At 35.1% G+C, this 19,234-nt stretch overlaps 1 non-coding gene across 1 annotated transcript; it reads left to right on the top strand.

Moving 5' to 3' along the window:
• Positions 1–2,449: 2,449 nt before the first annotated feature.
• LOC125590799 lies at positions 2,450–2,556 on the top strand. Its single transcript, XR_007326801.1, has one exon. It is a non-coding gene; the product is annotated as a small nucleolar RNA R71 (small nucleolar RNA).
• Positions 2,557–19,234: the final 16,678 nt, after the last annotated feature.

Genomic DNA, 19,234 nt, shown 5'->3' with positions numbered 1-19,234 from the left:
TCTCAACATTATGCACATGTAAGACTTTCCGGAGAAGGCCTCACTCATCAAACAATGAAAGCTTAAAAGGAGGGAAGGGTTTTGGGAGTGGTCTACCACTAGAGTTTGTCAAAATAAGATTGGCATAAAGGATGTGACAACTCAAGTGTGTATAGCCATGACTCAGTACACAAGGGACCATGAGCAAGAAGCATTAAGTTCGTTCAGTTCAAATAAGGTTGTAGTTGGCTTCAAAGACTGAGTTTCAGCAATCAACAAGTTTCAGGAAGAGTTTTCAAGGCTCGAAACATACAAGTCTTTTTGAGAGGTGCAAAAGCTATTCAGGTGCAACGTAGTGTTCTTTACAAGGCGTTTAAAATCATTGCTCCCAATACAAGTGAATGCAACCTATATGCTCTAGACTCTCCTAGAAATGCAAATGATGCAAACTAAATGATTTTTTTTTTTTTTTTTTTATATATGCAAATAGGTATGCAATGCATGACTCAATGAAACAACATCAAAGCAAACATGATCAAATACTTGGTACCTCCCCCAAACTTAAATGACACAGTCTCTGTGTTGTCAAGGAGAGAGAGATACCCAAAAGAGAAAGCTAATATGCAAAAATGAAATGGTATATACAAGGGAAAGTAGTGGGTTACCTTCTATGGAGAATGAGTAGAGGGAGATGCCCCCTCCTCGTCGTCCTCAGGTGGTAACTCTTCAAGGTGCTCATCAGTAAGAGTGCCCATCTCTTCAATGTAGAAGGCTTGCCCGAACACAGTTGGTTTCTTCATTTTCTCCTTGATGTCAAAGTGGAGAACATGCCCTTTACCCAAATGGAGATCAATCGTGCCCTCTTTCACCTTAACAATTGCTCCTGCTGTAGCTAAGAATGGCCTTCCAAGAATCAATGGGTCTTGAGCCTCCTCACCCATCTCAAGCACCACAAAATCTGTAGGTATCTCATATTTTCCAATCTTCACAGGTAGGTCCTCTAAGATGCCCACAGGGTACTTCACTGAACGATCAGCTAACACCAGAGAGAGTTTACACTTCTTGTACTGAGTGAATCCAAGCTTCTTTGCAACAGACAAAGGCATCACGCTGACACTAGCTCCCAAATCGCAGAGACATTTCTCAAATACCATAGGTCCAAGAGCACAAGGTAGTGTGAAGCATCCTGGATCCTCTAACTTCTCTGGAACATCAAGCCTTTGGATGATGGCACTGCACTCATGGGTAAGAATCATCATGCTTTCCATTTCCTTTTTCTTTGCAGCTACAACATCTTTCAGGAACTTGTTGTATTGAGGAATCAACATGAAAGCATCGATGATGGGCATTGCAACCTGAGCTTCACTCATTTGCTTGTCAAACAAAGCCTTGTACTTCTCTAGCAGCTGCCTCTTGAATCTACCAGGGAATGGTAGTTTGGGTTCATAGGGAGGAGGAACAAAAGAATTCTCACTTGCTGGAGCAAGAACTTCACCATCTTTCACTGTTTTCTTCTCTTCCCCAACCTTTCCTTTACCCTTGGCTTCCACAATCTTCTCCAAGATTTCATCATTGATTTTCTCATCAACAATCACCACTTCATCATCTAAGTTGATGGCCACCTCCTCACCTAGTTTCTCAGCATCCTTGGTGAGGGTTGTAGGAGGTAACTGCTTACCACTCCTAAGGGTGATAGCTTTGGCCTCCTTGGGTTTTGGTCAGATTTTCCAGGTAGAGATCCTTGCTGGCGAGTCTGGTGAGTGTTCATGGAAGCAAACTGATTCTCTAAATTCTTGACTGTAGAAGCAAGATGTGAGAACTTGTTGTTGAGCTCATTGTAGCTCCCATCAATCTTGGAATGAAGGTTCTTCAACTCATAACCAACATGCTTCTCACTTCTAGTCTGAGACTCCAAGATTTGTTTCAGCAGGGTGTCAGTGCTGCTCTCTTGAGGAGCAGAGGAACCAGATGAGGGGTTTTGCTGAGGTTGATAGCTGCCTTGCTGGTTGTTTCGAGGCGGATAACCACTCTGTTGGTTGTTGGGATAGGATTTCTGTTGGTAGTTGTTGTACTGAAAGTTGGGCTCTTTTTTGTACCAGCTACCATTGTTGTTGATGAAACACAGCTCTTCCTGACCTTCCAAACCCTCAACCTCATGGACAACAGGTGGATCGTCCTGCTTGGGTTACCAACAAAGTGCAGCTGCTCTTGTGTGGCTTTATCAGCAAGGAGGATGTCTATCTTATCCTGTAGAGCTTTCAACTCCTTCCTCGTCTGCTTATCATCTGTTCGACTGCTTCTGTCGTGGTCTCCACTGTAGACTGCATCACTCTTTACCATGTTGTCAACCAGCTCCTCTGCATCTTCCTCAGTTCTCCCCAAGAAGAACCCATTGCTAGCTGTATCCAGTCTGGCCCTGTACTTAGGAAGAGCACCACGGTAGAATGTGCTCAGCAAGCTCTCCTTAGAGAAACCATGGTGTGGGCATTGAGCTTGGTAGCCCTTGAATCTCTCCCAGGCTTCACTGAATCCTTCCAAGTTCTTCTGTTGGAAACTGGAGATCTCATTTCTCAGCTTAGCAGTTCTTGAGGATGAGAAGAATTTCTCCAAGAATGCTCTCTTGCAGTCATCCCAAGTGGTGATAGAGTCGCTGGGTAGAGACTTCTCCCACTGACGTGCCTTATCCCCCAAAGAGAAAGGGAATAACTTCAGCTTTAAGGCATCCTCGGACACACCATTGGTTTTTGACAACCCACAGTAGCTGTCGAACCTGTCCAAGTGATCAAATGGGTCCTCTAGAGCCAAGCCATGATACTTGTTGTTCTCGATCACGTTGAGGAGTCCTGACTTGACCTCAAAGTTGTTGGCTGCCACAGCCGGTGCTCGGATTCCTAGTCTATGACCATGAATGTTGGGCCGGTCATAAGTACCAATGGGTCGAGCTGCCCGCGGTTGGTGTTCTGCCCCTTGCGGTGGATCTGCCATATCAATATCCAATCGCTGCAAGTGGGCTTGTTGTTCTTCTTCTCTTCTAGCTCGAACACACTCCCTCTCTAAAGCTCTGATGTCTGCTACTATTGGAACTAGGTTTGATGGACCCCTGCTCCTCAAGTTCATACACCTGAAAGTTAAAGGTAGGTGAAGAAGAAGAATCAGTAACAAAAGAAAATAAAAATGACTTAGTCTCAGCAAGTGACTAAATCTCAATGTTCAAATCTACTCAGAATTTGGCAACGGCGCCAATTTGATGTTAGGAGTTTTCAAGGCTCCTAAGACAAATGTTGTAGTATAGTGATTGTCGAACCAGTTCTGAGGGATATCAAAGCACTGAGAATGCAAGTACTCACTTAATCTAAGTGCAACCAATGATTTAGATGGGTTTTAAGCTATGACTAAAACTAGAAAGCAATAACAGAATGATACTTTCTTGACTAAGGGAAAAGAGAACTCATGGGCATAGGGATTAGACCTTGGGTGATCAAGTATCGAACTAAGGATGGCAAATGATCAATCAAACTATCAACCTTAAGCCTAGACACAATTCTAAGCAAGCTCTATGTCTAGATGAATGCTCATTTGCTAACATATCTCAAACATCAAATGTCTTTGGTTGAATAATATGAAAGCAATCATTACTAACAAGTCTATTAGCTATCTTAGCATCTTTAACAACAAATGTCTTTGGCAAAGTATACTAAAAGCCTAGGAGAGTTGTCTCAGGCATTTCATCAAACACCTTTCGGGTGGGAAATGCCTATTGATCAACTTTTGAGTGGCCAACTCAGAAGATGCATTAGAATACTCTACTAGCAAGGAACAAGAATGATCTACACTAAAACATCCTAGAACTAACCTAATCACCCTTAATCTCCCTAACCCATGAATTCAAAAGGTGATTACTCACTAATCTCCATGATTCCTCTTAAACCCATATTGGATTTCAGATTAATCATGCAGAGAAATAGATAAGAAATCAACAAGAACACAATAACATAACAATCAAAATCCAAGAGATGAACTTCTCAAGAGAATTTTTGTGTATTTCTCAATAGATCAAAGATAATCTGCCTGGTGGCTACAAAAGGTGTTTAAAACATAGGTTTTTCCAAGTGCAAAACGTCCAAAATAAATTGCAAAAAGGTCCTCGGGAAATCATGATTTTCGGCAGCAAAGTAACGCGGAGCGACTTGCAGGTGTCGCTCCGGGAAGTCGCTCCAAGGCCGATTTTTGGTGTCTCCGGGTGAGAGGTCGCGAGCGACTTTGGTGTGTCGCTCCAACGGGTCGCTCTGGATCAGGAGCGACTTTGGTGTGTCGCTCCAACGGGTCGCTCTGGATCGGGAGCGACCTTGGTAGGTCGCTCTGAGAGGTCGATCCAGGGTCATCTAAGACGGTTCGGAGTAATGAGAACGCGAGCGACTTCATGGCGTCGCTTTAGGAAGGTCGCTCTGAGAGGTGGGACACAGCGACTTCGTGATGTCGCTCCGGGAGGTCGCTCCCATGCTCTGCTCGTTTAATGATCACCTATTTCACCTCCTTTGAGCTCCAAATGCATCCAAATGTCCCCAAGAACTCCATGTGGCACTCCAGTACCTAATAGAGACTCATGTATGCAAAATGCAACCTAAACATGTCTAAATCCTAATCTCTATGATGAAAATGTTTATGAATGAATGGATAAAACAATGCAAATATGCAAGATATCATGCATCCTTACTAATAAAACTCTGGTTGACATAGATACTGTTACTATTCGATCTTCCTCCTTCGATCTTTTCGATATCTTCAAAACACATATCATCATCTTCCTCATCCTCATCTACAACCTTTCCATAAACACTGTAATCCTCACCATTCTCGTCCGCTTCAGAAACAATAGAGATACCAGCATCCTCCTCCCCATCGTCCTCCTCCCCATCGTGATTTTCATCTTCAACCGAATCATCATCATCATCTTCAAAACATTCATCAGCTTCATCATCTTCTTCCCTGAACTCTGAAACCGTTTCCACCTTGCTACGGCTTGATACACAAAGCCGTACTCCATGCGTTTTGGTTATCTCGAGCAAGTTTCGAACTTGTCTATCACTTGTAACATGAATAGGAGGGGTGTCTAGAGCCTGCATCATTTCTGCTGGTAATGAGTAGGTTATCTCCACAGATTCTGTGCTTATGTCCAGGTTATAATCTTCTTGAGCCATTGCAAGAAGTTCAGCATGTGTCGAACCTTCCCCCAAAAAAATGATTCTCGCTCCTTTGACATTATCAACCACAAAATCCCAACGGCCATCATTCAACAACCATTCTCCATACACTGCATGTAACTGACGCATCATCTATAAAAATTCAAAATAAAACACATTAGTAAACATAGAGAAAATGAAAGTTTACTAAATATTGACGCAGACGACATACCAGTATGTCGTCTGGAAGACTTACCAGTAAGTCGTCCAAATAGGTCATTTTTGCAATTGAATTTTAAATAGGACGACTTACAAGTAAGTCATCCAGCTTTGTTTGTTAAAATAAAAAAACCCAGACGACGTACCAGTAAGTCATCTAGGATAAATGGGTTAGTTTTGCATTTGACTGAATTGTGTCAGATATTTGACTTTTCCTGGACGACTTACCAGTAAGTCGTCTCAGGGAAAACAAAAATTTCAATATTTTATTAAAACTAGACAACTTATTTGTAAGTTTTCTCTGGTTAGTTTGCAATTCGAAAAAGAAACTTATATATTTAACTTTACCCAGACGACTTACTTGAAAGTCGTCCAGGCAGACGACGTACAAGAAAGTCGTCTGAGATAAGCAAGGTTTGACCATAATCTAGGAAATAAATCTGGACGACTTTGCTTATCCTGGACGACTTGGACGACTTTCAAGTAATTCGTCTTACTTGACGACTTCCGCGTAAGTCGTCTGGGAAAAGTTAAATATTTAAGTTTTATTTTCCAATTGCAAAAGTAACCTGAGACGACTTACAGATAAGTCGTCCAGATTTAATAAAATATTGAAAATTTTGTTTTCCTGGAGATGACTTACTGGTAAGTCGTCCAGGAAAAGTCAAATATTTGACACAATTCGGTCAAATGCAAAACTAACCCATTTATCGTAGACGACTTACCAGTAAGTCGTCTAGAGTATTCTCTAGATTTTTTTAACAAACAAAGATGACGACTTAAAAGTAAGTCGTCCGTTTGACCATAAGACTTACCCGTAAGTCTTCTACAGCCAGACTACTTACGGGTAAGTCTTCTACACGAACAGATCTGGAAAAAATTTCAATTTCATACCTTAAACTAGTGAGATGACTTCCTTAACACACATAGTCTTCTCCAACCACCCAGAATCTCAAACGAAAGTAACCCACCAAGAAGAGTATGCTTGAATGGCTCTATAAACCATAAAAAAATTTGAATCAAAAGCTTGAGTTTTTTGGATGAATATGAAGGCAAGGTGAAAGAGATGTTGTTTTTAGTTCATAACAAGTGAGAAAGAGAGAGTGTAAATCGATTTTAGGTGCATTAAGAGCTTCAAATTGGTTGTTCATGGTGGTTGAGATACAGATGACAATGGCAATCTTGTAATTACTTGAAGATGATGAGGGTGAGAGAGTAAAAATGTCATTTTCGAAAAAAAAAATAAAAAAAATTTGATGGCATTTTCGTGAATATCATGAACTTATGGGGTGAATAGGACAAAAGAAAAATCTAAGAAAATCATGAGTTAGTTTTAGGTTTGACTTTGAGTTTTAAGTCAATCTTGCAAAAAACCCAAAAATCTACCTATCAAAGTTGCTTGGACCCTTTCATTTTTAGTTCAACCTATAATATAAAACCAAACATCGTAACATGCCTTTATTATAGCAACAACTTAAAACTTATTACATTTTAATAAATAACCACGATTTCCAAAAATTATTATAACGACAATTGTTATCTATTTATATTTTAGCAACCCACATTATTTCAATCACACGAATGTACAAGATATCTTGACTTTTTTTTTTGTCATCAGATATCTTGACTTTTAAAACATTTAATTTAAACTCTTGACTTTTGAAAATTAGATTGAAAATATATCAGATGTTTCATATGTTAGTTTAATTATACCAACATCCTTTAATATTTCTACATTATATCAAAGGAGATAAAATGTTTCGAAACATAGGGTTCATGTTTGGATATGCGGGTATGGGTTCTTCGGATCCTAAACGTTTGACATAACTAAATATTTTAAAATCTATAGTTTAAGTTGGGGTCGGTTCTTTTTGGTTCTGGATTGGTTCGAACTCATAATTCAAATATCTGTAAAATAAATTTGATTTTGAATACATAACAGGTTTGGATTGGTTTGGGTATTAGAATCCAAAAAAAAACATGGAGTACCCAAAACACAAAAAAAGACTTGAAATACAAAAATACCCGAAATCCAAACAAATACCCGAAATCCAAACAATTACCTGAAAAATATTCATATACTCAAAAGATCTAAAATTTTACCCGTAAACCTGATCCGGAGAACCCAAAACACCCAAAATTTTACCAACCCAAAATATATTTTTCTAAAATTGAAATTTTACCCATAACCCCAAACTATAACCGAAAAACCCAAACCAGAAACTAAAAAATATCTGTAATGCCGAAAACATATAAGAAATACCAAACATACCTAATATACACAAATCATTCAAGGTACTTTGAGTACCCGATCGAGTCTCAGATAGGACCCAAACTGGAACAGAGATTAGCGGTCCAAAAAGATATTGAATAGGTACTTTGCCCAAGACTCAGACCCGGACTGCACATGTACCCAAAACACAAAAAAGACTTGAAACACAAAAATACCCGAAATCCAAACAAATACTTGAAAATATTCATATACTCAAAAGATCCAAAATTTTACCCGTAAACCTAATCCGGAGAACCCAAAACACCCAAAATTTTACCAACCCCAAATATATTTTTATAAAATTGAAATTTATCCATAACCCCAAACTATAACCAAAAAACCCGAACTATAAACTTAAAAATATCTGTAATGCCGAAAATATATATGAAATACCAAATATGCCTAATATACACAAATCATTCCAGGTACTTTGGGTACCCGGTCGTGTCTCGGATAGGACCCAAAATGGAACAGAGATTCGCGGTCCAAAAATATATTGAATAGGTACTTTGTCCAGGATTCAGACCCGACCTGCACCTGTATTTTCTGGTTGGTTTCGGATTTAATTTTTCAGGTCCGACAAACTGTAAAATCGTATAAAAAAGTTAGATAAAATATACAGATAAAATCTGAAATAATAATGTATAACAATATCAAAACATTAACTCATATAAAACTTTTTTATAATCCAAAAAACCTGCATTTTCAAGCGCGGGTCAAAATCTAGTTTTCATTAAAATAGCATTGACTTCTAAACATGGCAAAGAACTACGGAGTGAAGATAAGAAAGAGGACTAGGAAAAAATAAAAAGGACTGAAGTGAAGGAGAAGTATCAACCCATTGTTATAAAAACAAACATAAAACCCTAAGTAATTTCAGTGTAAACTCTTTGAATATCCTTCTTCCATTGTCAATTAAACCAAATTTTCATAATTGCATGACATCCAACCACTCAACCACTCAATCTTTCATCTTTCATATATTTGGCATCAGGAAGATGAATGATTGAACCCTTTCGACATTCAGATTCATGATCCTTCCGACTAACGTTTGGAAAAAATTAATTAAACAAGAGCTATATGATGAAACTAACGATCTTCATTAGTTTGGCCAAGATATTCTTAGTATTAATCTTCTACATCCTCATGAAATACTGAAACGCCATTATAGCTTTAGCACGAAATCTCTTCAATTTGAGGGAAATAAATTTGGTCCATGTTTGTCTAAAGAACCTATAAACCAGTTAATGAAGTGAAAAAGCTAAAGTGTTACAAAAAAAAAGTGAAAAAGCTAATTTACAAAGAGTAAGAATATAGAAATCACACCATTTATGTTTCCAGCCATTGAGTTTATATAAATTTCTCCAATCTTTCGAAATATCACAACCTCGGTTGACAACTAAACATCGAAGAGTTGTACATTCAGATAGTATCCAAATATAAGACTGCAATTAATACATATCAAGCACACTAATATTAGACAATAGATTGAGTCCACAAACCAAAAAATCATATTAAGGTATTGATTGGTATGACAGTTGATAAAGCAGTAACAATATGCACCCAAATCAATATGCTATATTAATTATAATGCAATTATATGAATGGTAAAGCTGTAGCATTTAAGATACTAAAAATACATAATAATAACTAAACGAACTAATGGAAAAAAAGAGAACAAATTATCACGTAAACATTTTTCCAACCACTATAAAAGTCATACCAAAAAGGTTAGCTAAAATAATTATCTAGAATCCCAAATACTTTCTGTAATGGAGTCACGGATTCCTGTCATGTAAACATCTTCATAACACGTGCCTTCGACTTCAGGTACATCTTGATAATTATTTTAGCTAACTTTGTTTTCGTATGAGTTTTATAATGGTTAGAAATTTTTTTACGTGATTTCTTTGTTTTCTTTGTTTTTAATTAGTTTTTAAGTTATTATTACCAATCAGATAATTACATTACAATTAATTTAACATACTGCTTTTAAAGCATAATTTTATTTTGTTTTATCATCTGTCATACCAATCTAAGCCTAAATGCATCTCTAACACAACTTCATTTTCTATTATAAACTTTATTTTTAAATAAAATATTTTAGAGTTCTAATACGTGATGAAGTCAAAACTGGAATTTCTCTAAAATAATGTCATTATATTTCTTAATATTTTTTTATTCTACAAATCTATACTATTAAAACAAAAACATTAAAAATCTACTTAGAAATGCATAATTGGACCATTACATTTATTTAACTTTCTCTGATTTCACCTAAAACTAACTTAATTATTATTAAATATATACCCTAGACTAACACATTATTTAAATATTTCCAAAATAAGATATGTAAAAAGTTGTTCTTAAGTATTTTTCTAAGATTGCATTTTAATGATATATTTTAGTATCTTTTTATTTAAAATGTAAATATATATTTCTTTGTAATATATATTTCTTTAAATAAATATATAATATGTAAACAGATGTGATTTAAATAAAACATCTAAGGTTGCTGTGTATAAATAATTAAAAAATCACATACTTAATTAAAAAAAAACTCAACGATAATTTCAATATTGATACATAAATAAACTCATCAATCACCTACCTTTGGTCCATCCTAAATTAAAACCCTAGCTTCTCTCTAGTGACTAGATGGCGATGCAGCTCCTGGAATCAACAAGTTCCTTTGAATTTTTGATCCTACTTTGACCTTTTCACTCATCGGTGAGTGATCATTAGACAATCCTTCGGTCCTTCGGTCCTTCGGTCCTTTGTTTTTGTTTCTTTCCGATTCAGAGTGGATCCTGAAACTCATCGGTTCACTATCTTTCTGTCCATCTTGTGGCGTACCATCGTATGTTCTACACCACTCGAGAGTATTTTTTCATTCCAACAGTGGAATTTTCTCGTTAGAATTTCACTGGTTAAGTGAATCCTTGTTCAAGTAAACATCACATATTTGGATAGCAATTGCCTCGATATGACAGATAGAAAAGGAAAAGGTATTTGCTATGAAGACGATGACGACGCGCCAATCCTTTTGGCTGATCAGACTGATCATGAGAAAATTTAAGAGTCCCATTTAAACAGAACGTTGTCAAACTGATCGAGTTTATACCAAATTATTGGAAGATGCATGAGCGTATCACTGCAACTGATTTAAGAAATGGGAGATTATTTATTTTATTTTTTTACAACGAAGATGACCTACATGAAGTTCATAAATTGAGTCCTTTCCATTCGTTTTGGTTTGTTGGGAACTTGTGGCAGATGAAGATTATCCTTGGACAATTTCATTCTGGAGCTACTAGATGTTCCTGCACACCTTGGGACTGATGGTAATCTTAACAGTGTTGTAGATAAGTTGGGTCTCGTTCATGAATTTGATGCCACTGTGGGAAAGATATGGGTTGATATTGACATCAGTAAACCTTTACATTTTTCCAGGAATAAAAAGTCTAAAGATGGTGAAATAAAGTATGAAATATATGCTTTTTAAACAATACTTATATTGTGGCTTAATCACTAATTAAGTAGTACATTGTGAGAAGAAAGTTTCTAATCTTAACGCTGAGTCATCTAAAGATATTGTTTTCTCGCGTATGCAACTGTCCGATGCTATGCAGAGGATTTAGCCTTCAATCAGAGATGTACCAAGATCAGTGGGAGTTTCATCCTCGAATAAGATTAGGATTCAGAAAGATGGTGACAAGCTCTTTCATTCGGAAAAGTGTCATAATGATCATCCTCAATTGGATTATCATAGGCATGAGAATCGTTACCATAGGAACTCTCAAGTGATGAGAACTTCACACTCTCAACGCAGCTTTAAGCCAGAAATGGAGAGCAAGCCGACTCGTTTTAACCATTAAACTTTTTGTGGTAATGATAGAAATCAACACTACAATAGCAAGTCTCTGATGGGAAAGCAGCCTGATCATAAGTCAGCTCCAATTTGGCTTGAGAAACAAAAAGGCTTTAAAAATACTTGACATTCAAGCGCTTTCATCATCAGTAGCAACATGAACACCTTCTCTTACTGATGGCAATCAACGACCCATCATAGTAGGAAACATGGACGATGTACATCATAACTCTTTAGGAGCATATGCCAATGTTACGTTTCGTGTCCATGGCATCTTTGGGAGTAGGCAGACACATGAGGCACCAAGTGGTGCACTTGTTATTGTGGCGTTGGTTGAGGATGATCATCTATTTGATGACACAATGGCAGATGCAAATGGTAATGATTTTATGGCAATGGAAGATGATGAGCTCTTAGGGGATGAGTTACAAACTTATCACCCAATGGAAGAGGAAGATAATAATGCACATGGAGATGCATGAGCCAAATGCTGAGGTATCTACCACCATTGTGATTTTTGATCAACATAATGCAGATAAAGCGTTAACAGAGTCAGCCTCAAAGCCTAGAAATGTTTCTTGAGCCTTGTTTCCTACTAAATATTCACACCAACAACAAGAGCTACTCCGTCCTGCTTCACCTCGGCTCCATGTAAATGCAACGGTAACATCAACAGGGGGTTCATCTAATGGGATGAATAGGAGAAACCAGAAGAACAGATCAAAGCAACAAAGGAAGGGTTTAGTGGATTCTCTATGAAGACACTCAGTTGGAACTGTCCAGCGACATGAACGACCTCACAGTTTGACGCCTCACAAAGATGTGTGAGAAGCATCTCCCAAGAATCTTGTTCCTTTCTAACATGAAGAATAGAAAGCTAATGTTGCAAGACATTCATGCTGATTTAGGTTTTGATAAGTTGTGTACTATTGAGTCACTTGGCCAAAGCGGAGGTTTAGCTTTGTTTGGATGATTTTCAAGTCGATGTTTTATATTTAAATAACCGAATGATTGATGTTTCTGCAATCATTTATGGAATAAAAGTCTATATGACATTCTTTTATGGTGACTCTATCGTAGTGCATATAGATTTTGTATGGAAATGCCTTACGCTTTTCTCCACAATAAAAGATGGGTCTTTGTTCATGATTGGTGACTTTAAAATAATAGGTCATAATGAAAAAGAAGGTGGTAGAAGACGATCTGTCAGCTCTTTCCTACCATTCAAACAAATGATAGCCGATTGTGGAATGCTAGAATTTCCATGTTTTGGCAATTTGATGTCATGGGTCGGTAAAAGAGGACAATCAACTGTAAGATATTGTCACGACCGTGCATTAGGAAATGAAAATTGGCATGAAAAGTTTCTTCATTCATCAGTTAGCTACTTTCGCTTGTGGGGCTCGGATCATCGTCCAGTTCTTGCAAATATCCTTTTGAAACCTTTTAGAGTAAGAAGAAGTTTAAATTTGACAAAAGATGGTTGGATAGTGAGGAAATACAACAAGTAATTTAAGATGGATTGAACTTCTGATCTACCAACGGATGCAAATATCATTTCCTATATTGTGCGATGCCAAAAAGCTCTAAGTCAAAGGAGAAGATAAAATAATTTAAACTCAGAAAAAAAAGTGGGGAAGCTGAAAGAAAAAAGTTGACCCTATGTATACGGATGATAATATGACAACAGAAGAGCTCTCACCAGCTTTAAAAGAACTTTTTGAAGCTCTTAAGGCGGAGGAAATATTCCGGATACAAAAAATCCGGATTCTATGGCCAAGAGAAGGGGATATAAATTCAAAATTCTTGCACAATCTGACAAAGCAAAGGCAGGCAAGGAATCGAATTACTCGGTTGATGGACAATTTAGGGAATATGGTAGAACATGAAGAGGATTGGTAGCCATTGCTACTAGTTATTTCTGAAATATTTTTGATACGTCAACACCAAGAGAGATAGATTAAGCCTCGGGAAATATCTCTTTGATGATCACAGATGAAACAAACCAATGCCTAATAGCTCCGGTTACGAAATGAAAGGTAAAGCTTGCACTTTTGTTATGCATCCAGAAAAAGCTCCTGGACAAGATGACATGATCGCCCTATTTTACTAGAAATCTTGAGAAATGATGAAGGGAGATTTGACTCGTATGGTTAACAAAATTTTATTCAAAGATATCATTGTGCAGAGAATGAATAATACAAACATTTGTCTCATTCCGAAAAAGATAAACCTACTGACATGGCCAATTTCAACCTATCAGATTGTGCAATGTGAGCTATAAAATCAGTGGATGGTCGGCTTGGTGTCTGACAAATGGTGGAAAGGGAATTCTTATTAAGGCTATAGCTTTAGTGCTACCAACTTATGTTATGTCAATCTTTCTGCTTCTCGTGGAAATCTATGAAAAATTAGCAAGTGAGATTGCACGCTTCTGGTGGAGCACAAATCCACCTAAACGAGGAATGCACTAGGCAAGGTGAGATAAAATTTTAATCCAAATGATGAAGCGGGTATTGGATTCAAATTAATTCATGAATTTAATCTAGTTTTATAGGTAAAATAACTGTGGAAATTGATACACTACATAAATTCTCTTCTTGCGAAATTTCTCAGCGGGAGGTATCATCGTCTATGGCCTTTGCGAGCAACATAATCTGAACCATCTTCTTACGTCTGGACGAGCCTGATGGCAGCAAGGCTTCTATTGACATTGGGGATCAGACATATGGTACATTTGGGTTACCAGATGCCAGTTTGGGAAGACCCTTGGATCCCTAAGATTCCTGCTAGGCCAGCTAGACCGGCTGTACTAGTGGTTCATCCACGCATGAAAGCGGTTGAGTTTATCCATAGTTTGGCAAAAATGTGGAATGTCAAAATATTAAAACAATTGGTGAATCAAGAGGATATATTGCTTATTCGGAGTTTGGCTGTAACCCAATCCAATAGAAATGACAAATATATTAAGGACCATACGAAAAGTGGGTCGTATACAGTAAAATCTAGATATTGGGCTGAAAAGAATTTCCTCTCTCAGATTTCGGAAGTTATGGTATTTGAGCCATGTATCACAAAGCTACAAGCCTTCGCTTGGATAATCAATGCTCCCCAAAATGTCACCTAATTTCGCAGATGGCTTGAGGTTGTCTAGCTATAATGGGAAATATAAAATGTCATCATATGGGATGTGATAACCATTGTCCAAATTGTAGAGAAGCGGATGAATCAAAAAATTATTTGATTTTTGTATTTCCACCCGCTCTAGAAACTTGGGCCCTTGCTTCGACACTTCATGTCCAAACATTTTTTCAGTATCGAGCATGTATTCTAATTTGGATTATTTGTTCTGGATAAAGAATGCAATATAAGATCCGTTAGAAAGAGACTCATACCTATGGATAATTGGATATCACTGGAAATCAAGGAATGACAAACTGTTGGAATTATACAAGATCTGTTGGAGCTAATTAGACATGCTCAAAGTGAATGTCATGCTTGGTTGGATGTGAACTCGAAGACCTCAGATAATGCACAGCCACCAAACCAAACACATAACACACAAGCCTTATGTTTGGAGAGTATATGTTTGGTAGATGGATCACATTATAGTGGATATGGTTAGGTATGGCTAGATAAATTTGGAAATGAAAAACTCCAAGGGTTGAGAAACAAATAGAGATGATTGTCCCCGTTACGTTCAAAATTAGATGCTCTTATTTAGTCAATGGAGAATTTGTTTCAACACACCCCATGGCGGCACTTTGGCACATACTGCAAGGATGACATTTCATGATCAAGGATCTGAAATCTTGGCCAAGATTTTCTATAGTACTGGCAGAGCTCACATTTTCAGGGAAGATTCCAGGACTTCAAGGTCATCCTTGTACCAAGAGCACATAACCAGATAGAAAACACTTTAGCCTAAACCGTCCGAGCTTTTCTTAGGAGTTTAGTTTTAGTTGGTTGTTCTATTCCGGTCTGGATTCCTTGACCACCTCTAGTTTAAGTAATTGAATAGCCTTTCGATGTAAAAAAATATCAGACATAAATGGGCACACTCATTCTTTTGTAAATGTTTGAGTACAAATAGAACAATAAGTTTGAAACTTCAGCAAAAAAATAAACTAAATGATTTAATATAAAAAAAAGATTAAGGATCAACATTGACAAAATAGAAACACGAAAATAGTAATATTCAAACCATCTCAATAAGTATATTATCAAATTTAGTCAACCACAACAAAACTGAGGTTGAATCTCCTTATAGAAAAAAATTCGATAGAAAAAGATAAAAAATAAAGAAGAACAATCATAAAAAAATAGTTAGTACACAGTATAACGTTGGTAAATATAACAGTCTGTATTTGTGTTTAAATTCTTTTTACAACAAGTCAATATTTATTGAGTTAATAATAGTATATCCACTAAAAGCCCTTATGGATTGGCATGCATAGTATGTAGGAGAATGTGGAGCCCAGCTACCGTGTTCAAGTGTTTTATAGAGGTAAATGCTACATTGTTAACAGTTTGCTTGCGCTGTCAATATTGAATATACAAATGGTAAATCAAAATTTTGCATCTAATTGATTACTAGGTGGTTGTCCGAGATTTCGCGAGTATAAATATTATATGAAAGTTATATATTATATTTATAATTTTATAATTTTAAATATTAATCCCAACTATTAAAAATAGCCTTTTGACTTTAAATAGTTTGATAATCAAAGGTTTTGATATTGTATAATCTTCACAGAATACTGAGATATTGTGATAATTCTATAAGTTTATAACTAATTCCTTAAATACATATTTATTTTAATTAAATATGATTAACTAATTGTATATCAGAAAAATAATATCTAAAATTTTAAATAATGTGATGTCATTATATTATACATATATACTTAATATTAATTAATGTGTGATCCAGTAATTTTATGATACATTGTAAAAGTTTAATACATATCAAAATAACATGATTCTATTTTTATAAAAAAAAACACTTTGTCATCATATATTGTAAAAGTTTGTTATACCTTTTGTTTTTTTAAAGGGCCTTCGTTATACCACAAAAATACATGTCATTATTTTGTAAATAAATTTCTTTTAAAATCAATTTATGTTATATTTTCCATTTTTGACCTTATCAATTTTAGAACTTATCATCTATATTGATATTCCTTATTCAGTTTGTCTTCATGTTATAACAACATGTGAAACTAATTAGTTAACATTCATTGTAATACGTAAAACACATGTATTTTGCGAAAAAAATAAAATAATAAATATGTAATCGAATAAAATAACTAAGAATACAACCAAGAATACAACAAATAAGTTTTATTATTCTTCACTGGTGTTTTATTTATTTATCATTTTTTCCTATTAAAAAAGAATGTGAATTTCATTATAATCAAAACAATATCAATAGAGTCTTAAAACTAGTACCGTATTAATATATTATTTCCATTTTTCATTTTATATTATAATAAAAAAATTCATTGATTAATATTATTTTATAAGATTTATCATATAATTTTATTATAATAAAAGCTACAAGAATTATATTAAGAGAGTATTAACTCTTCTCTTGTATTTATATAATGTTCCATTTTTCAATTTTATAGTATAATAAACTTTTCATTTATTAATATTATTTTAAAATAATTACCATATAATTTATGTTTTCAAATATAAATAAAATTTTAATCATTTTTGAAAATGATATCTCAACTATACTATCAACATTTGTCATAGAAAAATGGCAGATGTTTTTTAGAATTTTATATTTGACTGTTTTACATTCATTGGACAAAATTTTAGAAGATATATATAGATATCATGAGTGACTATAAGAAATTTATTAGGTTGAGGTTAATTAGTTTTCTGTAATCAATGATTTATTGTATCCACTATTAATAGAAATATGTTTCAAATCGTTTTATAAAGTTATTGAAATAATATCACATGTTTTATATGTATATATTCTATATTAATATAATGTAATATATGATATTTAATTGTTTCTATAAATAAATTATGTTAATTCATCTATCTTTTAAATGTTTAATTATTTGTTTGGTAATATAGATTAGAATAGATAATTCTAGGATTAATTTTCTTTCTAAAACTTAAATTAAATAAATGAAAAATTCAAATATCAACAACCAAATCAAATTAAGAGAATTAACTCTAAACTTCACCTATGAATGACATATAAGCAAAATCCAATTAAGCGACTTCTCAATTAATATATAGGATAATATATCTTATTTTCAAATATAATTTTAAATATCTGGACGAATACTTTGCATTTTCTGAGTGTCTCACTGCTATTTGAATGATTCTTGTTATACCTAGAATGACATGGAACTAAAAGATTATAATTTCTAGTTGGATATTTCATATATATATATATGTGTATATATATCTATATATATAAAGAAATGTTCGCCTCTCTCCCGTGAAGCCACGTCATCAAGTCGTGCGTTATGGGAGTGACAAGTGTCCCATTTTATATTTGGAGCCAAAATAAATGAATGCAGTCAGGGGTAATCGAACCCAGCACCTCTAGTACTGGTAATTTCTCTTAGAACCACTAGGCTGAAGCCACTTTTTATAAATATGTGGCCGCGAAAATACTTATTATCGTGTCGGCTGGAAGCCCATGCTTATATATAAAGAAATGTTCGCCTCTTTCCCGTGAAGCCACGTCATCAAGTCGTGCGTTATGGGAGTGACATGTGTCCCATTTTATATTTGGAGCCAAAATAAATGAATGCAGTCAGGGGTAATCGAACCCAGCACCTCTAGCACTGGTAATTTCTCTTAGAACCACTAGGCTGAAGTCACTTTTTATAAATATGTGGCCGCGAAAATACTTATTATCGTGTCGGCTGGAAGCCCATGCTTCTTCTGCTTGTGGCCAGGGCCGACACTGAACTGACGTCAAGATGAAGATCGTGAAGTTAAAAACTTTGCTCCAAACAGTTTTGCAATGTTTCCAACCTTTATAACTTGATGCATATAATATATATCAAAATACATTTGTTGTGCACGTTTTTATTAGTTTTGCTTTTAAAAGAAGATATTTACAGTTATAAATGTTTTGTGCCAGTGAAGTAATGGTTGAAAAACCTCTATACATATGTCATTTTAAAATAACACCCAACTTCTATATATAGTCAATACATATGTCCATGTTATACTATAGACTAAATATTTTCTCTTTTAAAAATATAGAAAACAGTTTTTTTAGTTTACAAGCAAATGTTGTAGAGCAAGTATGCATTATACAAAATAATATATATTTAAAATCCATACGCAAAAATATAAAAGTTGTTATAGGCCTCTTTCTGACACATGCACACTCCACTATGAATAAGAATTAAAAAGAAAAAACAGTATTGTCATCAAACTTTATCACAAATCCACATTTGTACATCTATAATTATGAGTTAGACAATTAGTTAATTTGATACAATATCAAAGCAAGAATAATCGAAAAACAACTATACCACCGCATACTAATAAGTAACACATAACAGATAACCAAATTTTTGAATCTTAAAACAAATTTTAACTCGAACATTTAGTGAATATCAAATTAACTAAAATCCCGCCCTACGGGCGGGCCGACCCTAGTATATATATATATATGTTAATGCAAAATAAAGAGTGACTATATATGGAAAAATGATATCAAAACAC

This window comes from Brassica napus, chromosome C7 (genome assembly GCF_020379485.1).
Source record: "Brassica napus cultivar Da-Ae chromosome C7, Da-Ae, whole genome shotgun sequence".
Lineage (NCBI taxonomy): Eukaryota > Viridiplantae > Streptophyta > Magnoliopsida > Brassicales > Brassicaceae > Brassica > Brassica napus.
This window is presented reverse-complemented; position numbering and strand designations above follow the sequence as displayed.